Below are 17,874 nucleotides of genomic sequence, written 5' to 3'. Positions count from 1 at the left end.
TTGAGGCGGTAGCCCAACAAACATTGGTATTCTGGTTTGGTTAGACCGAAGGCCAGAGAGCGGCAGTTCTGCATGCTTGTATGCTTTATCGTATGTGGTATTTTGGGGGAAACTCACTAAGCTTTATGCTTACCCAGTTGTTTTTATGGTTTTAGGTATCATCGGGGATTGCGGGAAGGCGAAGTAGGGACTGTACACACTCATCAGCAACATTGAAGATTCTGTGTGTTTCTATGATACTCTTATCTTAATAAATGTAATTTGGAATAAAGGGTTTTCTTAAATAATGGATTAATAAATTGGGAAGTCTTATCTTAATAAAAATGAAAAAAATTAGTTGTGAAAACGGGATGTTACAAGTTGGTATCAGAGCGAGGGCATGGGTCGATGTGTTTGACGGGGACGTTGAAACCTATAATGGTGGTGGAGGAGGGCAGGTTAGCTGCACCGGATACCTCATCGGTTGGGAAGGAGAACTAAACATTCCTTAAAGGGGGTGTGGATACCTTCTCTATCACAACGTGTTTTAAATCCGTGAGGGTAGAAGATCCCATAAGAACTCTGCAGTTAAGCATGCCCAGGCGAGAGCAATCCAGAGATGGGTGACCCCCTGGGAAGTTTTCTTGTCGGGAGCCCAAAGTGGATAATATTGTGATACCTTCCAGAGGGTGATGTTACAAGTTGGTTTCAGACCCCTAGTTTGAGTGAATTGGAGGAACACTCCTGTGAATCCAGTCTCAAACTAGGATCCAATAATTTTTGGAAAATGTTTTTTTAAAGAAATAATTTATAATAAAAAAATGAAAGGGTTGGGCTAAGGACATTGGCTCGGTCTCTTGTTATGTTCTTGTTTGATTGTTGGCTTAGGATTGGGAACATGGGTCTTGGCATAACTTTGGCTTTTCAGAAAGATGCGGTGTGTACAGTCAGCCAGACCCCGAACAAGAGAGTGGTTCCCAAAATACCCATGCTGGTTATATTTGTTGAGTTTTGTTTTTTGTTGATATATAAATTGTTAGAAAAGCATGCTAGTGGATAAGATTCTTTTAGCAACTGCTAGATAGAAATGTCTGATTTTTATGATGCCTTGTGGTATAGGTAGTTGTTGTTTGATGTATATTAGGTAATTTGTGATTGTTGGGTGTACGTTCATTAGTTGTATATGGCTGAGTTGGATAGCCCTTGAATGATCGACTTGGCCTTTCTTCCTGTTCCTTGTTTGGTTTTGGACTTAGGGCAGAGTCGATTATTCGATAGTCTATTGATCGCATGTTGTGTACAACAAGCATGCACAAAAGCAACTGGTGGTGCGAGAGGCAGGGTAATCCTAGGAAGAATGCCTAGGAAGTCTGTTGTAGCTTGTATCAGAAGTGGTATTAGCATATTTCGGAGAGGTCTAGTGCAGTGACTTAGGATCTTGGGAGGAATTTTGAATCGACTACGGATATGTGTGGAAGGTAGTGTGGGCCCGTATTACTGAAAACACAGGATCCGTATGAGATTTAAGAGGAATGTTGAGGCTACTAAGTGACTAATAGGAGTAGGTCCTGGCGTCTGGAGCTCTGTATTGTGATGTCTGATCTTTTCTTGGTATATTTCAGTATGGCAGTTATTGGAGGTTCAGGATCAGGAGTCGGAGCAGGTGGCTAGGATTGGCCAGGATTGACTGGGGATCGGGTCAGGGAGATTATTCGTGAGGAGGTTGTTTATTTTGTATAAGGGTAGATACTGGAGTTGGTTGGGCCTGTCAAGGCCGCTATGATGGAGTACTTCGATGACCGATATGCTACCCTTTTTGATGTTTTTGTTGTTGCAGTCTCCGCAATTGTTGCTATCATTGGGGTTCGAGGAGGAAGAGCTTTCTAGTACCAGTATTTCGACGATACGAAGCCCCCGGTGTTTGACAGAGTTCAGGATCCAATCATTTCCATGAGATGGTTGTCACATGTGGAGGATGTTTCTTTACCTGCACTTGCCCAGCTGACCATAAGGTCAAGCGCGCCCTGAACCTTCTTTGGTTTGGAGCGAAGGATTGGTGGAGGTTGGTTACCAGTTCATACACCCCAGAGCAGCAAGCTGCAGTATCCTGGGAGCAGTTCTATGGGATGTTCCGCTTGAGATATGTCCCATTGGTGGAATGGGAGAGGCTGGCTTAGGAGTTTTTGGATCCGAGGCAGGTGTCTAAGTCGGTGGCGGAGATCACCAAGAAGTCCATAGAGAGAGCTATGTTTCCTGAGTTTGCTGCTTCTGAGAAAGCTCAGATGACCCGGTATTTGGGCATGATCAAGTCGGATATTCGATAGTTTGTGTCTACTCAACGCTATGGTTCACTGGTGGATTTGCAGGAGGCCGCTAGGCGGCGGGAGATTAAGATGGAGTTCCAGGAGAGGGAGCAGAGGCAGGTTCCGTTGCAGTCGCAGTCGGTAGCAAAGCGTTTCAGGTCCGCAGACCAGAGTCCGGGATCGTTTGGGAGGAGGAAAAGATCTATGGTGTGTCGCAAGTGTCGCAGGAAGGACCATTTGGGCAGAGATTGCAAGCAGGGTGCACAAGTCTGTTTCCCATTGCATCCATGAATTGTCCTTTTCTTGTGTTCGGTAAGGTGCTGAACCCTACACCCTTGGCTTGGCATGTTTTCTTTTTAGCATTTGAGGTAGTATTGGTATTCATATGTAATATTCGTTTATGTTTAAAAGTTTAGTTGTAATCTTGGATGATCAGTTTAATGGAAATATCTTAGTTGGTCTTTGTTAATTATTTTCTTTTGTGAATGAGTTAATCGTCTTTGTGATCAGATTGGGTGTGTTTTGGGATTTATGAATGTCGTGCAAATTCAGATTCTCCTTGTATTTGGATACCGGTGGTTGGGATCAAGTTTTCAGGTGCTAGCATATTTCAAGTGGGGGAGAGTGGGATCTAGAAGTAGGAAGACCATAGGAAGAGGTTCGGTTCCCAGTGGATTTCTCCGAGTTCAAGGTTTCCACACAGTTTCTGAATTTTTCGGTTCGCATCAAGAGCGTTGTCAGTCATTGTAATTCCGGAAAACCTTTGAGTTTAAAACAACTACTTGGTGGTTGTTTGGCGGGTCGGAGATGTCCAAGATTGATTACTTCTTCTGCCAGGGGTTCATGCGGGGTTAGCACAAGGTTGGAAGTCGGGAGACTCATGAACCAAATAATGTGGGTAAGTGAACGGTTAAGAGTTGATGAAAGTATCAATCCTGGAAAATTGTACCATGAAATCTAGATCTGATGGGTTTCCGACCTCGAGGGAAAACATATCGATGGAGATGGTCTTGGTAATAGTGGTTTAGAGAGTTCCCCGCTCTGCGTTTCTCACTAGAAGTTCGATTCATTAATAAGCAAATTGTAAAATATGTTGGCACGATACGTAATTGTTTCAGTGATTTCCTTCGGACTCGTATTAGGAGATGTCTTATTCTCGGAAGAAGGGTTCGCCAGCGGTGATTGGTTAGGAGTCCTGGTCCTCAGCGGCTATCGGGTGTTTGTGTTCGAGAAATATGCGAGTTGTCTCATAGCAGGAATTAGATGGTCAGGGAGCTCGTCGTGGCCATCGATTCACTCTGTCTTGATTCCAATGGATGGTTGAGGGAGCTTTATCCCGACTATTTGTTGCAGCAGACTTCGAGGACGAAGTCTAAGTTAAGTGGGAGATAATTGTAACATTCGATGATGATATGCTTCTAATATTAACCCTATAATTTTATTATGTTGCATTTTAATCCCTAAGTTCAAGAAGGAATGCAAAAGGAGCCATAGTGGCACTTTCGTAAATTTGGCCTTAAGGGAGTACGCCAGGTGTACGCATGTACGTTGAGCGTACTAGGGTGTGCCCTAGTACGCTGGGCGTACATCTCGTACGTTGAGTGTACTTTCCATTTATGTAAACCCTAATATTTTAGGGTGTAGCTCCTATTTAAACCTCATTATAGCCTCCTTTCCCCTCATTTCATAAGCCCCCATCTTCTTAGAACGTTTTGCAAGCCTATTTTACCTTATGAAGTGATTCCAAGCTTAAGAGAGTGTGTGTTTTATGTCTTAAAGAAGAAGGAAGGAAGTGGAGCTCATCTTGGAGGAGTAAAGCACCTTGGATCTGGGATTTCCACCTTATTTGCAACCTTTTGAATGTATAAAGCTTGCAACTTTAGCCCTCCATCATTTAGATCTAGTAGTGGGTGTTTTAATGATGCTTTTTGGTCCCAAAATGTTAGATCTTGAGCTTGGCATGTCCTTGACCCATTAAGTTGTCCTTTCAGACCTCAGTAGAGGTCTTGAGTCATAAAAATGGAGTCTCAGTGGTTAGTTTTGTCCCATGCATGTTATGGTGAGTCTTAAGACATTAAGATGTGGGGTTTTTTTTTATGGATTAAGCACTTATTGAGCATGCAAGGGCATAAAGTTGGAAACTTTGTGACTCCTAATGACATTTTGATCATGGATCTGCATTTGGATGTATTAAGTCATTATATTAAGAACTTAATGAGAAGAAAGCAAAGTCTGGAATTACGCCCGGCGTACCTGGGAGTACGCCCAGCGTACACAGTAAACAACCCGATGTCGGTCTCCAGAGGAGTACGCGCAGCGTACCTCCAGGGTAAGCCCCGCATACACTCACTGGGTTGACCCGGTTTTGGTCGACTCAGTTGACTTATGGATTTTTGTCTAATTTGACCTTGGACCTTGATTCTTGTTGAACCCGTTGACTTTTGACCAAGTTTGACTTAGGTCAAGCTTAAGGGTTGGATAGGTGACTAAGATTTTATGTGGTATTCGATGTTAGTGGAGCTATAGGAACAAGCAGTGTAGTAGGGATCAGATCGTAGTTTTCTCGGGTTTCTTCATTTCAGGTGAGTTTTGCCTCATTGTACCGTGGGTCGAAGGCACCAATGTCGGGCCACCAATATTCGGTTATCTAATAGTAGAAGGATGCCATAGGGATGATGTATAGCCACATAGGATAGACGGAGGACTCTTGATCTAGGCTCTCTTACCGGTTCCTTGTTTGGTTGTGGTTCTAGGGTAGGATCATCTGTCTGGGTGATTATCTCACATCTGGTTATATACAGTGGGACGTTCTTAGATTTTTGTTAATTAGTAGGTCACGATGCTGTGGTGATATGCTAGATCTGTATTCTGGTGTCTAGTATGTTGTTATGTTGTAGTGAACTGTTCGATATGTATGCTGGTGTCAAGTATGCTGTTATGTTGTAGTGATCTGTTAGATATGTGTTCTAGTATCAAATATATTGTTATGATGTAGTGACCTATTAGATCTGTGTTCTGGTATCGAGTATGTTGTTATGCTGTAGTGATCTGTTAAATCTGTATTCTGGTGTCGAGTGTGTTGTCATGTCGTAGTGATCTGTTAGATCGGTATCCTGGTATATAGGATGTTGTTGTGTTGTAGTGAACTATTGGATCAATATGTTATCTGTACTTATTGGTTATCATCTAGTGGAATGACCTAGGGACTGTCTGTGGTTATATAGGATAACCTGAGAACTCTTGATCTAGGCTCTATTTCATGTTCCTTGTTTGGTTGTGGTTCTAGAGTAGGATCATTTGTTCTGGTGTCTATCTCACCCCTGGCTGCTTATGGTTACGCATTTCATGGAGGTTAGCTGGTAGTGGGACTCTGTGATGTGAGAGAACTAGTAGGCGGGAGTCAGTTGTATGATTGTTCTTTTCCTATATTATGTGCCTCCTTGATCCTTGTTTCTTTACATGTCGACTTGTGGTGGTGGTGGTGGTGGGTTGAGGCGGTCCCGCTTTGTGTTGTAGGCCAACATACCATGTGCAAGCCGGCAGTAAGATGATGGCACGGAGGTTGGGGAGGAGCGGTTGGGTTGAGGAGGTAGGCCAAAAAACACTGGTAGGATCGGGAGGATCGGTTGGGTTGAGACGGTTGGCCAACAAACTCTGGTAGGCTCGGGAGAAGCAGTTGGGTTGAGGCGGTATGCCAACAAACCCTGGTATTCCGGTCTGGGTAGACCGAAGGCCGGAGAGCGGCATTTCTGTATCCTTGTATGTTTATCGTATCGGGTATTTTGGGGGAAACTCACTAAGCTTTATGCTTACCTAGTTATTTTTATGGTTTCAGGTATCATCGGGGATTGCGGGAAGGCGAAGGCGGGACTGTACACTCTCATCAGCAACGCTGAAGATTCCGTGTTTTCTATGATACTCTGATCTTTAATAAATGTAATTTGGAATAAAGGGTTATCTTAAATAATGGATTAATAAATTGGGAAGTCTTACCTTAAAAAAATGAAAAAAGTTGGTTGTGAAAACACGACGTTACATACTAGGGCGCGCCCTAGTTTGTTGGGCGTACACCTCATACGCAAGGCGTACGTGAGGATTATTTAAACCCTAGTTTTTAGGGTTTGGTTCATATTTAAAACTCATTATAGCATCATGTCTCATTTTTTCTTCAGCCACCCTCTGTGTGAAATGATCCCAAGCAAACCCTAAGCGAAAGAGTGCATTTTGGAGCCCTTTTGAGTGTTTATAAGTGTTCTTGAAGAAGAAGAGAGTGGTGAGAAGAGTTTGGAGCTTGGAAGCATCTTGGATGTGGTATTTCCTTCTTGTTAGCAACCTCCAGGAGGTATAAAGTTTTCATCTTGATCACTCCATCTTGTAGATCTAGTCATTTCCTCCTTTAAGACACTTTTTGTCCCAAAAATGGTGATTCTTGAGCATGACATGTTCTTGTCCCAATAAGTTGTCTTTCAGAGGTTTTGGAGCCCCTTGTGTTATAAAAAATGTAATCTTGGACACTAGTTTCTTATCATGCATGGTCTTAATTGATTAAGAGGTTATGATCGTTGGTGTTGGGCACTTAATAGCCATGCAAGACCATAAAGTTGGAAACTTTATGGTCAAAGACAACATTTTGGACTTGGATCTCGAAAATGGACTTAAGAGATTAAGGATTAAGCTCTTGATGAGTTAGGTTCGCAACCAGCTGCATATGTTGGGTGTACAAGGCGTACGTGGCGCGTACGTGGTCAACAGAATCATGTCTGGTCAATCATTGTGTGCGTTGGGCGTATAGTTGAGTATGTTGGGCGTACTCAGCTGGGTTGACTCGGTTGACTTTTTGGTAATTTAATTTTTACCTGATTTTTACCAAGTTTAACCTAGGGGTATTTTGGGTATTTCGGATTGTGTTTGAGAATTAGTCATTTGGATGGATAGGTGTCGGTTAGAGTTAAGACTCGGTGTTGGGACCTCATCATCTATTGTTGAGTTTTAGAGTAAGTCTTCCTCACTGTACTTGTGGGTCGAAGGCACCAAGGCCGACCCATTGGATTCGAAATCATGTTATATGATTGTATGTGATTATGATGTTGAGATCTATAAGATCAGTATCCTGGTATATAAGATGTTAGCATGTGGTAGTGATCTGTATATCTGCCTATTGTATGTTGGCTGGTTATATGTTTATCGTTTATGTATATGTCGACATGTTATGGTTGGTCCGGTTGAGGCGATTCTGCTATGTGTTGATGGCCAAGATACCTGGGACGGTCCGGATACGCTGTAGGCCCTGCAAGGCGGTCCAGTCAGGCTGAAGGCCCGGCGAGCGGTCCAGAGAGGCTGTAGGCCCTAGGAGGCCGTCCAGTCATGCTGAAGGCTCGGGAGCTGTCCAGATAGGCTGTAGGCCCAGCGAGGCGGTCCAGTCAGACTAAAGGCACATTTTTGCATGTTGTTGTTTATTGTTTTTATACGGTGGTACTTTGGGAGAAGTCACAAAGCTTTGGCTTACAATTTTAATTTATTGATTCAGGTACTTCTGATGATCGCGGGAAGGCAAAGGCGTGACCATACACATCCGCATGGATCATGGCTTTATGATTTTAGGATACTCTGATATTGTTAAAGACTTTGAAAACAATGATTTGTAAACATTTTATGATTTTGGTTTGTTTTGAAAAGTTTAAAATTGTTGGTATCAGAGCCCTGGTTTGAGTGTATTGGATAAGCATGTGTGCAAGTCCAGACTCAAACTAAGGATCTGCATAGGTTTCAGAATGATTTCTAAAATTGTTTTCAAAAGTAACCAAGGAAGGACACGATGTGTACGATCAGCCGGAGCCAGTAAGTATACCCCAAGTTACCACACAGTTAACTGTTATTATGTTATGTAGAACAACATGCTAGTAATAGGCTAGGGATATTTGTCACACCCCCGAACCAGACGGCGGAAACGTCCGGGGGCTTGGTGTGACTTCATCTTTGTAGTATCATCACATAGTATATAATTGAAACATAACATCATCATCATCACACATGTAATATAATAACATACATTGATTACATCGAGTAGTGTGTTTTGAATATTACATGCCAAAATAGTTAAAGTTTGATGGAACAAAATATCCATTAGTTCGTTCCGCCCAACCTGCTCAACGGTTTCCTGAGAATACAAGTTAATTTAAAAAAAGGTCAACATAAGAATGTTGGTGAGTTCATAAGCATGTTTGAGAAAATGATTTGTATAACTTTGTAACCACCAGAAATCCTATATTTTCTGAAAATAGTTTAGTATGTTTGTGTCCGATCTTGTATTAATGCGTGTGTGTTAATGTTTACTAGAATGCAAAAAGAGAATGAAGAGAATGTAAAGAAAATGTAAAGAGAATGCCCCCAGACAACCCGATGTTGTCGGCGAAAGAGAATTCTGGTATATCAACCCCCGAGGTTGAGTACCGACGCGAGTATGTTCCCGAGTAATCCAATGAGAAAAGAGAACGGTCTCCCGTGAATTTTATAACGTTAATTCTTCTAAGTGAGTCGTTATAACCATACTAGATAATGACAATTTCGCCTGTCTTGGCGTTTATGGACGCCGACGGAATAAGGTAAGGTTTTCGCCACCCTAGACTGGTTTAATCTAGCTGTAGCGAACAGCTCAGGTATGAGGTGTCATCCCCGTATAGATCTATACACAAACCCCCGCTCTCCCTCCAAGAGACTCTGGTTATAACTACAGGCTACGATCATACACTCAATAGGTGTCAACCGACACGTCTCACTAGATCCTTAATCGAATTTACGCGAAGAGAAACATATAAGGTACATTCCAAGCCCAATGAACATGTAGGTGAACAACTAAGGCCCACTAAGCATGTAAATCGTTTATAGGCTCATAAGGAACGAGATTATATATCCCGGGCCCAATATATATGTAAAAGGACAACTAAGGCCCATTTCACATGTATATTATTTACAGGCCCAATAAGCACACAAGGAGTATCCAAGGTCCGTCGAGCATGTAAATGGGTCAACAAGGCCCAATAAACATGTAAAGAGTATACAGGACGTATCAAACATAGAAATGGGCCACTAAGGCCCAATAAGCATGATAATTACGTAATTAGCCCGTTTATTATTATAATGCTTGTTTTAGCCCAATTATTTACCAAGATGACATAAAAGGCCCACTTTTTGTAAAAATGACTTTCTTGGCCCATTAAGCCGAAAATTTACATTTAAGGCACATTTTTTATAAAAATAACATTTTGGGCCCCCTTTTATGAACAAAACTTGCATTTAAGGCTAGTTTATGTAAAAATAACATTTTAAACTCCTTTTTGTCAAAATATCATTTTTGGCTTGATTTTTATGAAAATTTGCATTCTTGGCCCATTTGTAAATAATTTTATCTTTTTGGCCAAAGTTCTAACAAATTTACATTTCCAACCCTTTTTGTCGAAAACTTACATTTTTGGCTCAACCTTGTTTTAAAATGAAACTTAAGCCCACAAAAGTCTAAAAGTTTGCAATTTTGGCCCAAAAGCCATGAAAAGCCCAATTATGAAACATTTTACATTTTTAGTCCTTGTGGGGTCTCATATGCCGTAACTAGCCATGTTTATCAAAATAACCCTTTTTGACCCCCCACTAACCGTGAGTTACACAAATATACCCATTTTGGTCATTTTGTCACTTTCGGCCCTATTATGCAATTTTCTTGGTTTTAAGCAACTTGTATGTATTTTAAAACCATTTCTTGGTAAGATAAGTTGAAATGAGTGTTATGTTATACAAATAGCATCATCTTTTAGTAGATCTTTAAGTTCATGGAATTTAAAACACATAATCACATATATAACATGAAAAACACACAAAATCATGCATACATACATAGATCCACACAAAATAACTTGTATTCTCCCCCAAAACATAGTAAAAACCGAAAATAGTGGGTATGAACTCACTTTGGTTTGATGATTTCGGTTTGATGAAGAGTTTGAAGGAGATTTCGGCCCTAGATGCTTCCTTGAAATGAGTTTTCGAATTCTAGGATCAAAATCACGAAATAGTGTGATTTTTGAGGAAGGATCATAGCATAAGATGAATTTAAGTATCTTGAATGAAAGGTAACCTACCAAGTTTTCAAGTTTGGAGTCTTCCTTAAGCACATACACACACCCACAGTTTTAGAGAAGGAAAGGAAAAGAGAGTTTTTCTTTAAGAGTGAAGGAGGAAATGAGAGTGATGGTGGTGCTCTTTGGCCAAGAAATAGAAGAAGAGGGAGGGAAGAGAGAGATGATAAGATTGTTGCATGGAGACATGAGACTTTATAGAAACATGGTGTACAATTTGCTTAGTTATCCTTTGAATAATAATTAGGTGGCAACCCTTAATTATCATCTTGATATTTCCTTTTTTTTATATTTTGAAGTTGGGCCGAGAATAAGGGAGGAGAAAAGAGAAGAGAAAAACTTTCGCCATACTAGCTCATGTTTGACATTATGAGGCCCAAGTTGAGTATTTTCGGCCCATTGGGCCCCTCTTGAGGGTTCACGGCCCAAAGGTGGTAAAGTGATTGGGTTTACGGCCCAATTACGATGAGAAGATGGGTTCACGGCCCATCATGGTTAATTAGAATGGTTCACGGCCCATCATGGCCCATAATAAATAAGTGAGTTATTTAAGGCTCAACATGGCCCAGTTGCTATGGTTTGACGAATGTAGGCCCAACTAGAGCCCAAATGGGTTTCATTGTTCCAAAATCATCGAATAGAAGGTTTACTGGCACATTAGGCCCAATAAGAGGATCCTAGTCCATAATAAATTTGAAGTGGGATTTTTAGGGTTTCAGACCCATAGTTAAGTATATGAGATGCATTGTATTAGGTTTTGAACTTCATTTAGGAGTTTTGATTCAAATGAATGATTTTGATTGAGCTTAGAGTATAATATCCACTTAGATTGAAAGTCTTACAATAGTTGATGTTTACATGAGGACAAAATTTCCTAGCTAAAAATGCTAGTTGTGACAATATTCAGGAATTGCATGATAGCATTGCATGGGTTCTTCCTTATATGAAATTGACATCATTATTGTAGTTGCTTAGTGTATGCATCAAGATTGTACATAACTAAGATTTTATAGCCTGAGAATGTTTGATTTAGCCTTATTTCCTGTTCCTTGTTTGTTTGTGGGCTTAGGGTAGAATCAACTATTCAACTGTCTATAGGATCCGGTGTTATGTATGATTAGCATACACGAGTGTTCCAGGGTTGGTGGAAGTTTCGTGGATGTGTTATGTATGGTCAGCCGACCAGACGTGGGATGTCTAGCCTTTATCTAGGAAGTGAGAATAGGGTGTATGTGTTTTATAGTGAATGTTGTTAGGGTTGTTGTGATGATCTTCTGAGACAAACACGGGTACATGCGGAAGGTAGTATGGGCTCGTACAACCGGAAGCACGGGACGCGTATGCGTAGCAGGGAAGTTACAACCCCTAGAGTTTTGTTGGATATGGTTCCTATGATATGATATGTGTGTTATTTGATATCTCCAAGGTTTATTTTCAGTATGGTGGTTACGAGGCGATTTGAGTCAGGATCCGGATCAGGAGTCAGGAAGGTGGCCAGGATAGGCCAGGATTGATTGAGGATCGGGTTAGGGAGATCATTTGTGAGGAGGTTGTTTATATCGTCCGAAGGTAGATACCAGATCTATTTGGTTCTATCAAGACCGCTATGATGGAGTTCTTTGATGACCGATACGCTGAACTTTCTGAGACTATCATTGCTGCAACTACCGCGGCCTTCGTTGTGGCTGGGATTGGCGCTTAGAAAGCTTTTCAGTACCGGGACTTCGACAATATGAAGCCCCCGGTGTTTGACAGTGTTCAAGATCCGATCATTGTCATGAGGTGCCTGTCAGATGTTGAGGGATGTTTCTTCACTTGCTCTTCCCCAGTTGACCAGAAGGTTAGGTGTGCTCTGAACCTTCTTCGGCCTGGAGCGAAGGATTGGTGGAGACTGGTTACTAGTTCATACACCCCAGAGTAGCGAGCTGCAGTATCATGGGAGCAGTTCTTTGAGATGTTCTGCTCAAGATATGTTCCATTGGTGGAGCGGGAGAGGCTGACATAGGAATTATTGGACCTGAGACAGGGGACCGAGTCGGTGACAGAGATCACCAAGATGTTCACAGAGAGACCTATGTTTTTCCTTGAGTTTGGTGATTCTGAGCAAGATCAGATGACTCGGTACATGAGCATGATCAAGACGAACATCTGAAAGTTCGTGTCTACTCAGTGTTTTGGATAACTCCTTGATTTACAGGAGGCCGGGAGGCGGCGTGAGATTGAGATGGAGCTCCAGAAGTGGGAGCAGAGGCAGGCCCCTGTGCATTCGCAGCCTGCAGCGAAGCGATTTAAGGCCGCTGATGTGAGGTAGGGGAGTCAGAGTGGTCGCACCTGTGGAAAGTCCAGCAAGGTTCATGAGGGCCCTTGTCAGATTATTTCGGGATGCCACAAATGTGGCAAGGAGGGGCACTATACGAGGGATTATTGCCAACCGGCCCCAGTTTCGAGTACTAGGATTTGCTACCACTATGATCAGGTTGGCCATATGAAGGTCAACTGTCCATTGCTCGCCGACAAGTCGGTGCAGGCCCCGACACCAGCCACTATAAGGGTCACCAATGGGCGTCCGGGGAGGGGCGGAGCCCCTGAAGTCTGAGGGTCGTGCTTTTCAGCTCACCGTCGAGGAGACCAGAGCAGCGCCGGACGTCATGACTGGTATGCTTCTATTTATTTTTCTGTCAATTATTTTTGTGGTATGCTTTATGTTTATGTTGCTAATAGGTACATTCTTAGTGAACTTTTTGTCTGCTCTTGTGTTATTTGACTCGGGCGCGAGTCGGTCATTTGTGTCTCGATCTTTTTGTAGGCATTTTCGTATGCCCCTTAGTGATTTAGGGTGTCCTTTGCGGGTCTCTATCACCAACGAACACAAGGTTTCTACATCCAAAGTATATATGGGTTATGAATTGGAGATCTTCAGGGTTCCTTATCCGATTGATTTGATCCCTATCCCCATGGGGGATGTGTGTGTGATAGTGGGGATAGATTGGTTGAGCAGGTTTGGTGCTATGATCGATTGCGAGGGTCAGTGAGTAGTAGCTCGAACCCCAAGTGGGGGATAAATGTTTATCTATGGAGAGGGTACTAGGGTTGGTTCAAGGTTGTGTTCGGCAGCTAAGTATCGATATTATATTCAGCATGGGTGTGCGGGTTACCTTGCCTATGTGGTTGTTACTCGGGTTGGGGAGCAGGTCTCGGTTTCAGATGTGCCAGTGGTTAGGGAGTTTGCCGATGTATTTCTAGAGGAGTTACCCGGTGTGCCTCCCGAGAGGCAGGTTGAGTTCAGGATTGATCTAGTGCAATGTTCGGCCCTAATTACCAAGGCATTGTACCACTTGGCACCACCCGATATACAAGAGTTCTCCTCTCAGCTTCAAGAACTGTTGGGCAAGCATTTCAACAGACCGAGCAGTTCGTCATGGGGAGCTCCGATTATGTTCGTCAAGAAGAAGGATGGTTCATTCTGGATGTGCATTGATTATCGGGAGTTGAACAAGTTAACGGTGAAGAACCGTTATCCCCTTTCGCGGATTCATGACCTCTTTGACCAGTTATAGGGTGCATCTTGGTTCTCGATGATCAATCTGAGCTCCGGATATCATCAGGTTAGAGTGAGAGAGCATGACGTGGAGAAGACCGCGTTCCGGACTCGTTATGGGCATTACAAGTTCGTGGTGATGCCATTTGGACTCACTAATATGCCTGTAGTGTTGATGGATTTGATGAATCGGGTGTGCAGTCTGATGCTCAACCGATCTGTTATAGTGTTCATTGATGATATCTTGGTGTATTCCAAGACCAAAGAGCAGCACAACGAGCACCTTCGAGAACTTTTGGGAGTTTTGAGGCGGGAACGACTGTATGCCAAGTGCTCGAAGTGTGAGTTTTGGTTACGAAAGGTCCAGTTCATGGGACATCTCGTTAACCAGGATGGAATTTTGGTCGATCCGGCCAAGATCGAGGTTGTGATGCAGTGGGAGGTTCCGAAATCTCCCTCAAAGATCAGCGGTTTCTTAGGATTAGCGGGATATTATTGGAGATTTATTCAGGACTTCTCCAAGATCGCATTACCCCTCACTCGTATGATGATGAAGGGAGTGGATTTTTGATGGGGCCCCAAGCAGCAGGTTGCTTTTGAGACACTGCGACAGAGGTTATGTGAGGCCCCGGTGTTGACTCTTCCTGAGGGTGTTGAGGATTTTCTGGTATTTTGTGATGCATCCATCACTGGTTTGGGGGCGGTCCTTATGCACAGGGGATGAGTGATTGCTTATGCTTCTCTGCAGCTGAAGCCGCATGAGGCATGATATCCTACTCATGACCTAGAGTTAGGGGCAGTGCTATTTGCCCTCAAGAATTAGAGGCATTATCTTTATGGGGTTCGTTGTACTGTTTGCACGACTCACAATAGTTTGCGATATCTTATGGACAAGTCGAACCCGAACATGAGGCAGCAGATGTGGCTAGCCATGGTCAAGGATTACGACTACGAGATCCTTTACCATCTGGGTAAAGAGAATGTGGTAGCGATTTCCTTGAGCCGCAATTCGGCTGGATCTTCAGTGGGAGAAATGTGTATGAGGATATCCGTTGATTCTCCGCTTTTGGGTGTGATAAGAGAGGAACATACAGAGGGAGTTAGGAAGGAGAACTGGAAACAAGAAAGGATCAGGGGTGATATCGACAGGTTTGTCACGGACAGTCGGGGGTTATTGACCCCGTGTGGTCGGGTATGGGTTCCAACTTCTGGTGGTGTCGGGCATATAGTGTTGGAGGAGGCTCATAAGTCTCGCTTTACTATACACCCGGGAGCCACCAAGATGTATAATAATTTCAGATTGAGTTATTGGTGGTCGTGTATGAACAAGGAGATAGACTAGTACGTTGAGAGGTACTTGACCTGTAGGATGGTCAAGGACAAGCATCAGAGGCCGCATGGCAAGCTGCAGCCTTTGGAGGTTCCCATATGGAAGTGGGAATAGGTCACCATGGATTTCATCACCAAATTTCCGAAGACTGCCAAGGATTTTGATACTATATGGGTCATCTTGGATCGACTGACCAAGAGCGCCCACTTTTTGTCCATATGGGAGAGCTCTTCGGCCGAAAAGTTGGCCGATGTATATATCTGAGAAATTGTTGCTCGTCATGGAGTTCCAATCTCCATTATTTCAGACCGAGATGTTCTGTTCACTTCCTGATTCTAGAAGAAGTTCCACGAGGAACTGGGCACGAGGCTACATTTCAACACTGCTTATCATCCGCAGACCGACGGTCAGAGTGAGCGGACCATCTAGACCCTTGAGGATATTTTGCGGTCTTGTGTCATAGATTTCGGTAGGAGTTGGGATTCCTACCTACCTCTTGCGGAGTTTGCCTACAACAACAACTACCACTCCAACAACTTTTCAGCTCTTGTATGGTCGGAGATGTCGTACCCCGGTGTGTTGGGGAGAGGTTGGTCACATGATCATGGGGAGGACCGAAGTGGTCCTTTAGACCACGGAGCTTATTCAGCCGATCAGGCAGAGACTGCAGACAGCTCAGAGTCGACATAAAGTTTATGCCGACCGGTGTCGATCGAAGTTGGAATTTTTAGGTTGGCGATATGGTATTACTGAAGGTCTCACCCTAGAAGGGTGTGATACGCTTCAGGAAGAGCGGGAAATTGGGTCCCCATCATATTGGACCTTTCTGTGTGATCGCCAGGGTAGACAGTGTGGGCTACCGGTTGGATTTTCCGAGTGAGCTCAGTCAGATCCACAACACTTTCCATGTTTTGTAGTTGCGGAAGTGCGTGTTGGACAATGAGGCCGTGGTTCCCTTGGATGATATTCAGGCCGATGAGCACCTGAATTACGTTGAGAGGGCGAAGACTATATTGGAAAGAAAGATGAAGGTTCTGCACAAGAAGGAGATACCTTTGCTAAAGGTTCAGTGGCAACATCGGAGAGACTCCGAGTGGAACTGGGAGTCGGAGGCGGAGATGTGAGAGCATTATCCGAAGTTGTTCGAGATGGACGACTTCGAGGACAAAGTCTAGTTCAAGTGGGGGAGAATTGTAACATCCCAATGATGAGGTACTTCCATTTTTGGCCCTATATTTGAATAATATTGCATCTTGGCCCTTGGGATTGAAAAAGGATTGCAAAATGGCCTATAGTGGCAATATGCTAATTTTGCTCATTGTGTAGTACACTGAACGTACGTTGTGTACGCTAGGTGTACCAGGGCGCGCCCGAGTATGTTGGGCGTACACCCGAAGGCGTACGTGAGGATTATGCATACAGTAATTTTTAGGGTTTGGTTCATATTTAAACCTCATTATAGCCTCATATCTCATTTCTTCTTCAGCCACCCTCTATGAGAAACTGATAGAGAATGTGCTATGGGTCTTATATAAATATATGGGTAAATGATAGAGAATGTGCTATGGGTTTTATATAAATATATGGGTAAACATGGGGGGCTTAATTGTAATATCCATAGCATAAATAGAGTAGTGATAGGAGTAGTGAGGCATTGAGTATTTTGTAGCTTTGAGTATCGGCTTTAGCTTGGGCAGGAGGTTTCTCTTGAGAGAACTTCTCTGATTAGGGTAGGAGGACAATCATTTGGATTTCCTTTCTGATTTGTTCTTATTTCCATTTAGTAATCAAATAGCTACCTAGATCTATATATCTCATATTTTAGTTTCATTTATCTGTTATTGGATTCACGTTCTTGTCAATTGGTTCCATTGTCGTCCAGCGGTTAGGATATCTGGCTTTCACCCAGGAGACCCGGGTTCGATTCCCGGCAATAGAACCAATTGATAAGAACGTGAATCCAATAACAGATAAATAAAACTAAAATATGAGATATATAGATCTAGGTAGCTATTTGATTACTAAATGGAAATAAGAACAAATCAGAAAGGAAATCCAAATGATTGTCCTCCTGCCCTAATCAGAGAAGTTCTCTCAAGAGAAACCTCCTGCCCAAGCTAAAGCCGATACTCAATGCTACAAAATACTCAATGCCTCACTACTCCTATCACTACTCTATTTATGCTATAGATATTACAATTAAGTCCCCCATGTTTACCCATATATTTATATAAGACCCATAGCACATTCTCTATCATTTACCCATATATTTATATAAGACCCATAACACATTCTCTATCAGAAACGACGCCAAGCAAACCCTAAGTGAAAATGTGCATTTCGGAGCCCTTTTAAGTGTTTAAAAGTGTTCTTGAAGAAGAAGAGAGTGGTAACAAGAACTTGGAGCTTGGAAGCATCTTGGATCTGGGATGTCCTTCTTGTTAGCAACCTCCACGAGGTATAAAGTTTGCATCTTGATCACTCTATCTTGTAGATCTAGTCATTTACTCCTTTAAGACACTTTTTTTCCCAAAAATGGTGACTCTTGAGCATGGCGTGTTCACCCAATAAGTTGTCCTTTCAGAGGCTTTGGAG

The 17,874-nt window shown here is 42.8% G+C and overlaps 1 non-coding gene across 1 annotated transcript; it reads left to right on the top strand.

Annotated features, from left to right (window-relative positions):
* Positions 1 to 17,146: 17,146 nt before the first annotated feature.
* TRNAE-UUC (transfer RNA glutamic acid (anticodon UUC)) lies at positions 17,147 to 17,218 on the top strand. Its single transcript has one exon. It is a non-coding gene; the product is annotated as a tRNA-Glu (tRNA).
* Positions 17,219 to 17,874: the final 656 nt, after the last annotated feature.

Source organism: Lactuca virosa, chromosome 3 (assembly GCF_052849685.1).
Source record: "Lactuca virosa cultivar CGN04683 chromosome 3, Lactuca_virosa_CGN04683_v6, whole genome shotgun sequence".
In the NCBI taxonomy this organism is placed as follows: Eukaryota; Viridiplantae; Streptophyta; class Magnoliopsida; order Asterales; family Asteraceae; genus Lactuca; species Lactuca virosa.
The sequence above is the reverse complement of the archived record's forward strand: the minus strand, read 5'-3'. Positions and strand labels throughout refer to the sequence as shown.